This window comes from Eulemur rufifrons, chromosome 7 (assembly GCF_041146395.1).
Source record: "Eulemur rufifrons isolate Redbay chromosome 7, OSU_ERuf_1, whole genome shotgun sequence".
Classification (NCBI taxonomy): domain Eukaryota; kingdom Metazoa; phylum Chordata; class Mammalia; order Primates; family Lemuridae; genus Eulemur; species Eulemur rufifrons.
In genome coordinates, this window is record NC_090989.1 from 182,190,732 (window position 1) to 182,203,630 (window position 12,899).

A 12,899-nucleotide genomic window follows, 5' to 3' on the forward strand; every position below is an offset into this window, starting at 1 on the left:
AAATGGGACATCTTGGCTCACCTAGCAGGTTGGGGACATCAGAGTCACTCACAAAACTGAAAGAATGGCAGGAAGCCGAGTTTTGTGGACTGGATGAGGAAGTCAGTGCTACCAGGACTTCCTCTCCTACTTCTGCTAGTCTCTGCTTAGATGCACGTGGCAGTCAGGCTCCTTTATAAGGCAGGAAAAATGGCTACTGGCACCTCAGATTCACTTCTTCCCAGTTTAGCAACCTCAGTGTAAGAAAATGTCTCTTTTCCAATTTCTGTTTATCAGTCCCAAAGAAGTACTCTAGTTGGTTCTGCTTGGGACAATAGCTGTGTCTAGGAAAATGGGGTTCTGTGACTGATTGTGCTTGGGTCAAGGGTCAAGGAGATGGATTCTGCTATCCCAAGAAGCTAGATGGGTGATAAATGTATTGAGGATCCCCAAAGAGCCAACTACATGTCTTGCCCATTTGTCTATTTATTCCCTTGAGTTCCAATGGCAAGTATAGGCTGTACTACACAAACCAGAGGAGCACCCACCTAAAGTTGCTTGCATATGTTATCCTTCTCACCTGGTTCTTCAGCCTAGCTGAACTGAATCTTACAGCACTGGCCAGGAGTTCTGGCTGTACAGGTTTAATGCCAACATTCTCTTCCCTTCTCCATGGAACTGGGAGGAAGGAGAGGTTAGATTCAAACCAAACTATAGTTCCTAGATATTTAATTCAAGTCCATTTTCCTCTGGGCTGTAATTCCAACCCTTTTGAGTTGCTGTCGTCTATTAATATTTCTTTTGTATCTTTCCCAGTACTCAACAAAGATATCTTCTAAATCCCTGAGGGATCATCACAAATACCTATTCATTTTGTTCTGTAAAGCCCCCTACCACCCAACCCTCACGTTGCCGGGACTCTAATGATCTCTATTCTTGTCATTTGCTACCACTACACTACAGTCTCTTTAAGGGCATGGAGGTTTGGTATTCTCAGCATTGTGCAGCATATAACAAGTCCTCAGTAAACCTGTGCTGAATAAAAAATAAAATTTTAAAATAACGGAGTTGGACGAGATCAGTTCTGAGCTTCTTTCTGATCCTAATATTCTTTGGATATTAATGAATCTTTAAAGTCTTAGCCCAGCCAAAATACAAATGTTAGACCATCTCTAAAAAGTAGAAAGTTTCAGGTTTGGGTTCAAAGGAGATACTCCTGGCCAGCTTAGTCTGATTGTGCTATGTTCTATCACTTCCACCTCTGAAGCTAATGCCATCTGCAGGAAGAATCTTGTGATGTAAAATCAGACAGCCCTGTGCTCAAATTCAGACCCCACTGCTTAATAGACATGTGAACTTAAGCAATTCACTTAATTCAGCATCTTTAAAATCAGAATAACAAATCAAAACAAAAAGTTAAAAAGACAAAAATAAGAATAACAAGATTACCACTCAGGAATGTTATACAGAATTCAGTAAGATAACAGATGTAAAACACTGAGCACAGTATCTGGCTCATAGTAGGCCCTCAAAAAATAATTTAGTGAATGAAGTGAGTATATCCTCACTACACAGTGAGTGCTTAATCAAAGACATGCCAACCTGGACTAGCTCCTAGAATATCTATGGGAGGTCAGCATAACTAACAGAATCAGACTTGTATTCATGAACAGAGACCAGATTGCACCCACCTTATATTGAAAGTTACATGAAGACACCAATCCCTACCTCTGTTCTCTGTGATAAGCAGAAATCCATTTGCTCTTGTCTAATATGAGAATGTATACAGTTAAATTCACATACTTCCTCTTTTAGCAGCTTCCTATATGGAGCTTTTAATTGGTCAGCCTTACTTTATCAATTGCTCCAGTATTTTCCTGGGATTTACCTGGAGGAAGGTCAGCCTTTTTTCCTAGCTAGATCCACTGTGCAGAGCCCACATAGTGCTCCAGTATGATGCAGGCTTCCAGGGAACAAAAAAAGAATTTGCATCTGAGAACAGAGGAGTGCAAGGAAGTGTTGCCTATGAAATACAAATGAATTCCTCCCTGATAAAACTCAATTTGGATTATTTGGCTTGTAAAACATGTAACAAAGAGTCAGATAAGCATGAGATGGCTAAAGCCCATATTTTGGAAACAGCTGAACAAGGAGGTAATTTGGATGACTTTGACCCTGTTTTTTAACTCTCTTACAACCAATTAACCGTTTTACAATCAATGTCTTGGGGATCAACATTGATTCTTTAAATATAATCATCTTAATTTTTCAAATGGTAAAATATGGCACAAAGAAAGGAAAACCAACTTAATAGGTTAATTTTCCTACTGATCTTTGCCTTAGATGGGTTAAGGAAATACTTGTATTAAAAATTTTAAATGGGTTTTGTATTGTGAGTTGGCATTGTGTTAAGGGAAGAACACTTGACCTGGCGTCAGAAGACCTGTTTCCGTCACTAACCAGCTATGTGGTCTAGAGCAAGTCACCTGACCTCTCCGGGCTTCAAATTCTTTCATATATAATCATATCATTGGACCAGATCAGTAGTGTTCAAATTATGCTGTTATTGTGAAAACACCGACAGGATCTAAACCTCCATCCTCACTGCAATACACAAACACTTGCATTCACAGGCAGAGTGGTCCCAGGCATATTTGTTTTAAAGGAATATCATATAAGGATTTCACACAAAGAGGTTTGTGAAATGAAATGAATACAAGAATGTGCTTTAGAATCAAATTGACAGAATTTGTCCATTCAACTACTCCAGCTGTGTGAAGTTATATAAGCCTCAGTTTCCACACCAGCAAACATTATTATTAACAGTATATAATTATTTATTATTAACAATAGTCACGGGGATGTCTTGAGGGTTAAAAGAGGTAATGCAAAGTGCTTGCAACAGTGTCTAGCACACACTGTCTTCTTAATAATATTATTATGTTTGGGGACAGGATTCTGAAACCTGAAAATGGTTTGAAAATCAATGTCAATGATCTTTAAAATTCCTTCCCATTCTAAACAATTTATAGAAAGGTTTTCTCTGAATCCCAGACTTCAAATGCAGCTTGCCTTCCAAACAGTACTTTGTTGAGAATTTTATTTATAGATATATTTCTGTCTATCCATCAGTCCATCAGGCTTACTTATTGATTTATTTTTATTGTAGAGACGGGGCCCAGGCTGGAGTGCAGGGGCACAGTCATAGCTCAGTGAAGCCTGGAACTCCTTAATCAGGCTTATTGAGGTCAAATTTACATACAGTAAAGTTTACCCTTTTTGGTGTACAGCTCTATGAGTTTTGACAAACACATACAACCATGAAACCACCATCACAATCATCCCAGAAAGTTCCCTCCTGACCCTTGGCAGTCAATCTCCTCACCAAACTCCAGCCCCTGGAAGCCATTGATATGTCTTTGGTTTCTATAGCTTTGCCTTTTCTAGAAAGTCATGTAAATGGAGTCATATAATATGCAGACTTCTGAGTCTGGCTTCTTTCACTTCACTTCACTGCAGAGTCATCCATGTTATCGCAGGTACCAGTAGTTCAGTCCTTTGATTTACTGAGCAGTAATCCATGGTGTGACTAAGCCAGTGTTTATATATTCACCAACTGATGAATTATTTTTAAAAAAGCCAAGCAAACATTTGAGTGGAAATATGTTTAAAAACCCAGGAATGAGACTGCTGGGTTATACGGTGGATGTTTTTTTTAACTGTATTAGACACTGCCACATTTTGTTTTCCCAAGGTAGCTGGACCCTTTTGCGCACCTATCAGAAACAAAGGAGGGTTCCAGTTAGTCCATGTATTAGTTTTCTATGGCAGTTACAAAAATTACCAAAAAACTTGGCGGCTTAAATTTATTATTTTATGGCTCTGAAAGTCCAATGTCCAAAATGGGTCTCAGTGGACTAAAATTAAGGTGCCAGCAGGCTTTATTCCTTTCTAGAAGTTTGAGAGGAAAATCAATTTCCTTGCCTTTCTGGCTTCTTTTGGCCTGGGGTTCCTTCTTTCTTCAAAGCCAGTAGTGGCTGGTTGAGTCTTTCTTAGATAGCATCACTCTGACACTAACTCTTCTGCCTCCTTCTTCCAAATTTAAAGGACCCTTGTGACTATACTGGATATTTGCGTAATCCAGGATAATCTCCTTCTTTAAAAGTCAGATGATTCAAAATTTATTTCCATTGGCAAATCTTAATTGCCTCTTGCCATGTAGCACAACATATTCAAAGATCCTGGGGATTAGGATGTGGATATCTTTGGGGAGCCCTTATTCTGTCTATCTCAGTTCAAAACCTCACAAGCACATAATATAGTCAATTAAAAAAACTAAGGCATTTTAATGGTTGTGCAGTGGTAGCTCATTATGGTTTGAATTTGCATTTCCCTAATGACAAATAATGTTTTTTTTTTCTATTTTTTTTTTTATTTCATCTTGTTATGGGGGTTACAGAATTGCAGGTTACATACGTTGCTCCTGTACCGCCTTTCCCCCCAAGTCAGAGCTCCAGGCGTGTCTGTTCCCCAGGTCGTGCGCATTGCACCCATCATGTAGGTATATATCCCTCCCTTCCCCACCCCCCCTTCCCGAGTCAGCACCTTCAAGTGTTACCATTCCCCAAACGGTGCGCAATGCACTCATTGTGTAGGCATACCCCCATCCCCTCCCCCACCCCCCACCTCAGTCTGATATCCAATTGGTGTCGTTCCCAGATTTGTATTTAGGTGATGATCAGGGAAACCAATTTTCTGGTGAGTATATATGATGCTTGCTTTTCCATTCTTGGGATACTTCACTTAATAGAATGGGTTCCAATTCTCTCCAGGAGAACCATAGAGATGTCGTATCTTCATCATTCCTTACAGCTGAGTAATATTCCATGGTATACATATACCACAGCTTACTAATCCAATCATGTATTGATGGGCATTTGGGTTGTTTCCACATCTTTGCTATTGTGAATTGTGCTGCTATAAACATTCGGGTACATGTGTCTTTGTTAAAGAATGACCTTTTTTCCTTTGAGTATATGCCCAGTAATGGGATTGCTGGGTCAAATGGCAGGTCTACTTGAATCTGTTTAAGATACCTCCATAATGCTTTCCACAGGGGTTGCACTAGTTTGCAGTCCCACCAGCAGTGTATGAGTGTTCCTGTCTCTCCACACCCACGCCAACATGTGTTGTTTTGGGTTTTTTTGATAAAGGCCATTCTCACTGGGGTTAAGTGATATCTCATTGTGGTTTTGATTTGCATTTCTCTGATGATTAGGGATGTTGAGCATTTTTTCATATGTTTGTTAGCCATTCTTATATCTTCTTTCGAGAAGTTTCTATTCATGTCATTTGCCCACTTTTTGATAGGGTTGCTTGATTTTTTCTTGCTGATTTTCCTGAGTTCTAAATAGATTCTTGTTATCAATCCTTTATCTGATGTGTAGTATGCAAAAATTTTTTCCCATTCTGTAGGTGGTCTGTTTATTCTCTGGACTGTTTCTTTGGCTGTGCAGAAGCTTTTTAATTTAATCATGTCCCATTCATTTATTTTTGTTGCTGCTGTGATTGCCTTGGGGGTCTTCTTCATAAATTCTTTGCCTAGGCCAATGTCTGTAAGAGTCTTTCCTACATTTTCTTCTAGAATTCTGATTGTATCACGCCTAAGGTTTAAGTCTGTTATCCACCGTGATTTGATTTTTGTGAGAGGTGAAAGCTGTGGGTCCTGTTTCAGTCTTCTACAAGTGGCTAACCAATTCTCCCAGCACCATTTATTGAATAGGGATTCTTGTCCCCAGAGTATATTCTTTCCTGCTTTGTCAAAAATTAGGTGACTATATGAGGATGGTTCTATATTTGGATTTTCTGTTGTGTTCCACTGGTCTGTGTCCCTGTACTTGTGCCAGTATCAGGCTGTTTTAAGAACCACGGCCTTGTAGTACAGTTTGAGGTCTGGCAAATTAATACCTCCCATTTTGTTTTTGTTGCTTAAAATTGCTTTTGCTATACGGGGTCTTCTCTCGTTCCATACAAAGTGTATAATTATTTTCTCTACATCTGTGAAGAATGATGTTGGTAATTTAATAGGGATTGCATTGAATCTGTAGATCACTTTGGGTAGTATAGACATTTTAACAATGTTGATTCTTCCAATCCACGAGCATGGTATATTTTTCCATCTATTTGCAAGTTCTGCTATTTCTTTTCTCAGTGTTTCATAGTTTTCCTTATAGAGGTCCTTTACCTCTTTAGTTAGGTATATACCTAGATATTTTATTTTCTTTGTTGCTATTTTGAAGGGTATTGAGTCTTTAATTTGGTTTTCTGATTGACTGTTATTGGCATATATAAATGCCTCTGATTTGTGTATATTAATTTTGTAGCCAGAGACTTTGCTATATTCGTTAATCAATTCCAGAAGTCTCATGGTTGAATCCTGGGGGTTTTCCAGATATAGCATCATATCATCAGCAAAAAGTGAGAGTTTGATCTCTTCCTTCTCTATTTGGACTCCCTTGATTCTGCTCTCTTGCCTGATAGCTCTCGCAAGGACTTCCAATACTATGTTGAAAAGTAATGGAGACAGTGGGCAGCCCTGTCTGGTTCCAGTTCTAAGTGGGAGTGCTTTCAATTTTTCCCCATTCAGAATGATGTTGGCTGTGGGTTTGTCTTATATGGCTCGTATCATTTTTAGGTAGGTTCCATCTACGCCTATTTTGTTAAGCGTTTTTATCATAAAAGAGTGTCGAATTTTGTCAAATGCTTTTTCTGCATCTAATGAGAGTATCATATGGTTTTTGTTTTTGCTTCTATTTATGTGGTGAATTACATTTATAGATTTACGTATGTTGAACCACCCCTGCATCTCTGGGATGAAGCCCACTTGGTCGTGGTGGATTACTTTTTTGATAAGTACTTGGATTCGATTTGCTAGTATTTTATTGAAAATTTTTGCATCTATATTCATGAGAGAAATTGGTCTGTAGTTCTCTATTTTTGTTGCGTCCTTTCCAGGTTTTGGTATCAATGTTATATTGGCTTGGTAGAACGTGTTGGGGAGAATTCCATCCTTCTCAATATTGGAGAATAGTTTATGTAGGATGGGCACCAGTTCTTCTTTGTATGTATGGTAAAATTCAGGTGTGAACCCATCTGGACCAGGGCTTTTCTTTTTGGGAAGGTTTTTTATTGCTGTTTCAATTTCGGTTCTTGATATTGGTCTGTTCAGGTACTCTATTTCTTCCTGGTTGAGCCTGGGAAGACTATGTGTTTCTAAAAATTTGTCCATTTCCTCTGCATTCTCTAGTTTGTGTGCATAAAGATTTTTGTAGAATTCATAGATGATACCTTGTATCTCTGTGGGATCTGTTGTGATTTCTCCTTTCATGTTCCTAATGGAGGTTATTAGAGATTTTAGTTTTGTGCTCTTGGTTAGTCTAGCCAGAGGTGTGTCTATTTTGTTTATCTTTTCGAAGAACCAACTTTTTGTTTTATTAATTTCCCTTATAGTTTCTTTGTTGTCCTTTTCATTTAATTCTGATTTGATCTTAGTAATTTCTCGCCTTCTGCTGGGTTTGGGATCGTTCTGTTCTTCTTTCTCCAGCTCTTTGAGTCTATTAGTTAGGTTGTCTATTTGCATGTTTTCTGTCTTTTGGATATAGGCATTTATGGATATGAATTTCCCTCTCAGGACTGCTTTAGCTGCGTCCCATAGATTTTGATAAGTTGTATCTCCACTGTCATTTAATTCAAAGAAACTTTTGATTTCCATCTTGATTTCTTCCTTTATAGAATAATTATTCAGGAGAAAGTTATTTAGCTTCCATGATTTTGAGTAAGAGTGAGGGTTTCTGTTTGTGATCATTGTTACTTTTATTCCACTGTGATCTGAGAAGATGCATGGTATAATTTCTATTTTTTTGAATTTTTTAAGACATGATTTATGTCCTAGGACATGGTCAATCTTAGAGAATGTCCCATGAGCTGATGAGAAAAATGTATATTCTGTGGACTTTGGGTGGAATGTCCTATAGATGTCAGCCATACTCATTTGTTCTAGCATTCTATTTAGGTCCATTATGTCTTTGTTTATTTTCTGTTTAGAGGATCTGTCCTGTACTGTCAGTGGGGTGTTAAAGTCTCCAGCTATTACAGTATTATTGTCTATCATTTGGTTCAGATCTAGTAGGGTTTGCTTTATGAATCTAGGTGCACCTAGGTTGGGTGTATATATATTGAGTATAGTCATGGCTTCTTGTTGAATTGTGCCCTTGACCAGTATATAGTAGCCATCTTTGTCTTTTATTATTTTTGTTGGTTTGAAAGCTAAGTTATTGGAAATTAAGATTGCAACACCAGCTTTCTTTTGGTTACCGTTTGCTTGAATTACCGATTTCCATCCTTTTACTTTCAGTCTAAATGCATCTTTGCTTGTTAGGTGGGTTTCTTGAAGACAGCAGATACTTGGATTGTGTTTTTTTATCCATTGGGACAGTCTATGTCTCTTGAGCGGGGAATTCAAGCCATTCACATTTATTGAGAAAACTGATAAGTGAGACAGTTTTTGTTCAGCTTGTTGGGTAGAACTTCATTGCGATGTTTTCTCTCCTGAGCCATTGTGGTATCTGGAATTTGATCTTTAGCTCTTGAGGAGTTTTACATTCGTGGATCTTTCTTGTGCTGATCTGTGTGTAACTCTCTTTTGAGTACTTCTTGTAGGGCTGGTCTTGTCTTGGTGAATTCCCTCAACCTTTGTTTATCTGAGAATGTCTTAATTTCTCCTTCGTGTAGAAAACTTAGCTTAGCTGGGTACAAGATTCTAGGCTGGGCATTATTCTGTTTCAGAAGCGTGAAAATGGGGCCCCAACCTCTTCTTGCTTGTAAGGTTTCAGCTGAGAAATCTGGCGTAATTCTGATGGGTTTTCCTTTGTAAGTTACCTATTTCTTTCTCCTTACAGCTCGGAGAAGGGACTCTTTAGTGGATATTTTGGTCAGCCTGATGACTACGTGGCGTGGTGTTTTCCTATTTGCTATGAATCTCCCAGGGGTCCTTTGAGCTTCTTGAATCTGTATGTCTAGAGTATTGGCAAGGCCTGGAAAATTTTCCTCGATTATGTCTTCAAATAGCTTGTCCAACCCTTGCTTATTATCTTCTTCACCCTCAGGAATGCCAATAACTCTCAAGTTAGGTTTCTTCACATAATCCCACATTTCTTGAAGACTCAGATCATTTCTCTTACTTTTTTGATCTATCTCTATGACTGACTTATTTATTTCGAAGGAGTTATCTTCAATTTCTGAGATTCTTTCCTCTGTTTGATCTACCCTGCTCTTGAGACTTTCCACAGTGTTTTGTAGCTCTCTGAGTGAATTCTTCATTTCTAGGAGTTCAGTTTGGTTTTTCTTCAATATTTCAATTTCTTTAGTGAATTTTTCCTCCAAATCCTGTATTTTTTTTTGCGTTTTCCTTGTGTTGTTTATCCATTGATTCTTGTATATTATTCAGCTTGTTTATGATCCATAATTGGAATTCTTCCTGTGACATGTTGGTGTTTTGAGTCTGGTTTGTGTCAAATGGTTGAGAGCTGGTATTTCTCTTTGGGGGTGAGCTTTCTGTTTGATTCTTTGTGCTTCCTGTGTTTTTTTGCTGGGCCCTTTCCATCTAGATTAATCATTGGATCTTTTCTTATAGATTTAGTCTGGTTAACAGCACTCTTTGTGCTCTATTCTTAGGCTGTGGAGCAGTCTAGGTATATTGCTTCCTTTGGCAAGAGGGGAAGACTGTTGTGAATTGTTTAGAGATTTTTCTATTTCAGTTGGGGGACTACTTCTGATGGGTCCAATCCTAGAGGATTGGAGTGATCCAAGACTGCTTTGGCGAGTTAGGACACTGTGTTGTGGTCTTTCAGAAGGCAGGCAGGGTCCACACTAGTAGTAGACCGAAATTCTCTTTGTTTGTTTGTTTCCCTTTGGTTCTTCCTCTATAGGGGTGGTTTCTGTCTCTATCTGCAGGAAAGACACTAGCTATGGGCAGTGGACGGTGCCCTCGCTCGCTCAGCGCCCCAGTTGCTGCAGCTCCCACGGGGAAAAGTCTGCCTTGGCCCAATGTCCCCAGGGACCAGGCTCCACACTCTCACTTCTGGAGAAGTAGTCAATGTTTAGATATGGGCGGGGTCCCTATATAAGGTCTGTGAACCAGGGGAGGGGGCCGTCCAGGGAGCCTCTTGGCACCCTATTGCTCCCCAGTGACTTGGCTGTGGGCCCCAAGATGGCGATTGCACGCCCACAGATCGCAGGCGTTGGGGGTGACTACTCAGGTTCCAGTATGTATCAGAGCCAGGGGCCTGGCCCATTCCGAAGCTCACTGTGGCTTCCCAGTTAGAAGGCAAAAAGAGAGAAGAAATAAAGAAAAAGAAAAAAGAAAAGAAAAAAAAAAGGAAGAGAAAAGAAAGAAAAGAAGGAGAAGAAAAAGGAGGAGAAAAGAAAAGGAGAAGAGAAGAGGGAAAAAAAGGAAAAAGAGAAAAGAAAAAACAAAGCCAAAAAACAAAACAAAACAAAACAAACAAACAAACAAAAAAAAACAAAACAAACAAATAACACAAAAAGACCTAACCCAGAAACACCAAAAACACAAACACAAAAGAACAAAAACAGAGCTACATAGCACCACAGCACATCGCTAAACAAAGGGATACACAAATCTGAAGTCTATAGTTCAGCAGCTCAATGATTGTGTTTTTGCGTCTTAGCGCTGCTCCCCCCCTTCAGGCCCGCTCCGTTGGGTCCCGAGCGGCGACTCAATGTTTTTTTTACGTCTTAGTGCAGCTCCGCCCCTTCACGCCGAGCGCGGCCCCCGCGGAGATGGTGCGGGCCCAGAGACCAGCGGAGGGCGCCGGGGAGAGAGAGCCCCTCAGCACCTTATGGCTCCGAGCTGTTCCGCCTTTGCTTTCAAGATGGCGCCCGCAGCGCTCCGGGGTGGGAGGGGGACCATCTCCCCGGCAGGCAGAGACCAGAGACCGCCGCTGCCGGGGGGGTTGGTGGGCAAAGCCGCCGGGGTCACCGGCTGAAGAACCACCAACAAAAGTAGTGCAGAGGTACAGCGCAATTCGCTGATCGAGGATCCTTCGTGCCCCTCCCCCCTGGTGCAGGTCCATCCCTTCTCGCCAAGGGCTGTCTCAGCCGAGACTTCCCAGGTTCCAAGCTATTCTCCCGAAAAAGCCTCCTGTCTGCAATGCCCTACGTCTCCCTCGGTGATTCTGCTCTGGCTTGCGGGGGGTCTCCAAGCAATTGGGGGTGGAGGTCAGTGAGGAGTGCAAGCCGCTTTCCCAAAAGACTGCCCCCGCCCTACCTGGGGGTGGGCGCAGCCGGCCCCCGCTCCGCTGGCTACTGTCTGTTCCACGCCTTCCGCAGAGTTCCGCGATCTTAATTTTCATTCACCTCAGACCTCACTTGCTCTGTTTGTCCCACGCTGATTCTCCGTGGATTCACACCGCTGTTTCTGTGTGGGAGCGGTCCTCTAGCGTTGTGGCAGGTCCGGATCCACGGCTTCCTCACTGGAGCGCAGATCCAAGCCGTCACCGCCACTCCGCCATCTTCCCCTCCATTCCGACAAATAATGTTGAGCATTTTTTCATTTATCTCTTTGCCATCATATATCTTCTTTGGTGAAATGTTTATTCAAATCTATCACCCATTTTAAAAATTGGGTTGTTTTCTTATCATGGAGTGTGAGAGTTCTTTACATATGCTGGATTTCAGTCCTTTAACAGATGGATATTTCGCAAATATTGTTCCCACTCTATGGCTTTTCATTTTCTTAATAATGTTTTTGAAAAGAGTATTTAAATTTTGATGAAGTCCAATTTATCACTTCTTTTATGATTTATGCTTTTTATGTCCTAAGAAATCTTTGCTTAACCTAAGGTTACAGAAATTTTCTAGGATGCTTTCTTCTGGAAATTTTAAAGGTTTAGACTTTAAATCTGGTCTATGATATATATTTTGTTAAATCCTTATAGGTACACAGTATGGGTTCATTTTTTTTTTTTTTGAACACAAATGTTCAATTAGTTCCAGTAATTTCTTGAAAACAATTCATTTACTTTTAACCTTTATATATTTAAGAAAATTATTAAAGAAAAACTTTTTAGTTGTTATAGATTTTCATTACCTTAGAACTTTTCAGTTTTTTTTTTTTTATTTTTCATTACCTATGTGCTAATGATAACATGCCCTTGATGAAATTGAAACATTCATTCATTCTAGACCAGGTTAGACACATACCAAGCTGATCAATACACACCCTCAGATTTATGATGAATAATTGATTTCTCCTACTGCCATGAGTAGGGCCCAAATTGTTTGATTATGTATTTAGTTAGTAATGGAAACTCATTAGCAGAATCCTATTTCATGCTTGTTTACACCTGCAAGCAATTTCTTCTTGTTTAAAGGATTGTTCCTTTTGGTCTGCCTAATGTAATTTTTCTCAGTAAAAATGTGTCAATGACCATCACTCAACCTCACCTAGAAAGTATGATGACCTCTAAATCAGCCCTTTCTACCCTGCCCAATTACCACTTCATACCATCCTGGTACCTCCACTGACAGAAAAGACTTGGAGTTCTATGATGGTTTTTGAGAAGTGGCTCTGAGTAGACTTTAGGGGAGTTGCTTAAGCCAAGAATAAAAGCATTGGAGGCCCAAGTAGCAGATATCATTGAACTCACATGTGTATATAATATACTTTTGATATTTATTAATATTTTTCATGAACATTCAGTTTAAGCATCTGTTCTCTGTCAAGTGGTTGGAGGAAAAAGACCTCAACGTCTACCGATACGGAGATCACTGGAAATAGCCTTTGACTATACGGAACCAACCATGATGGCCTCAGACCCAAATATCAATGACTTATCCAG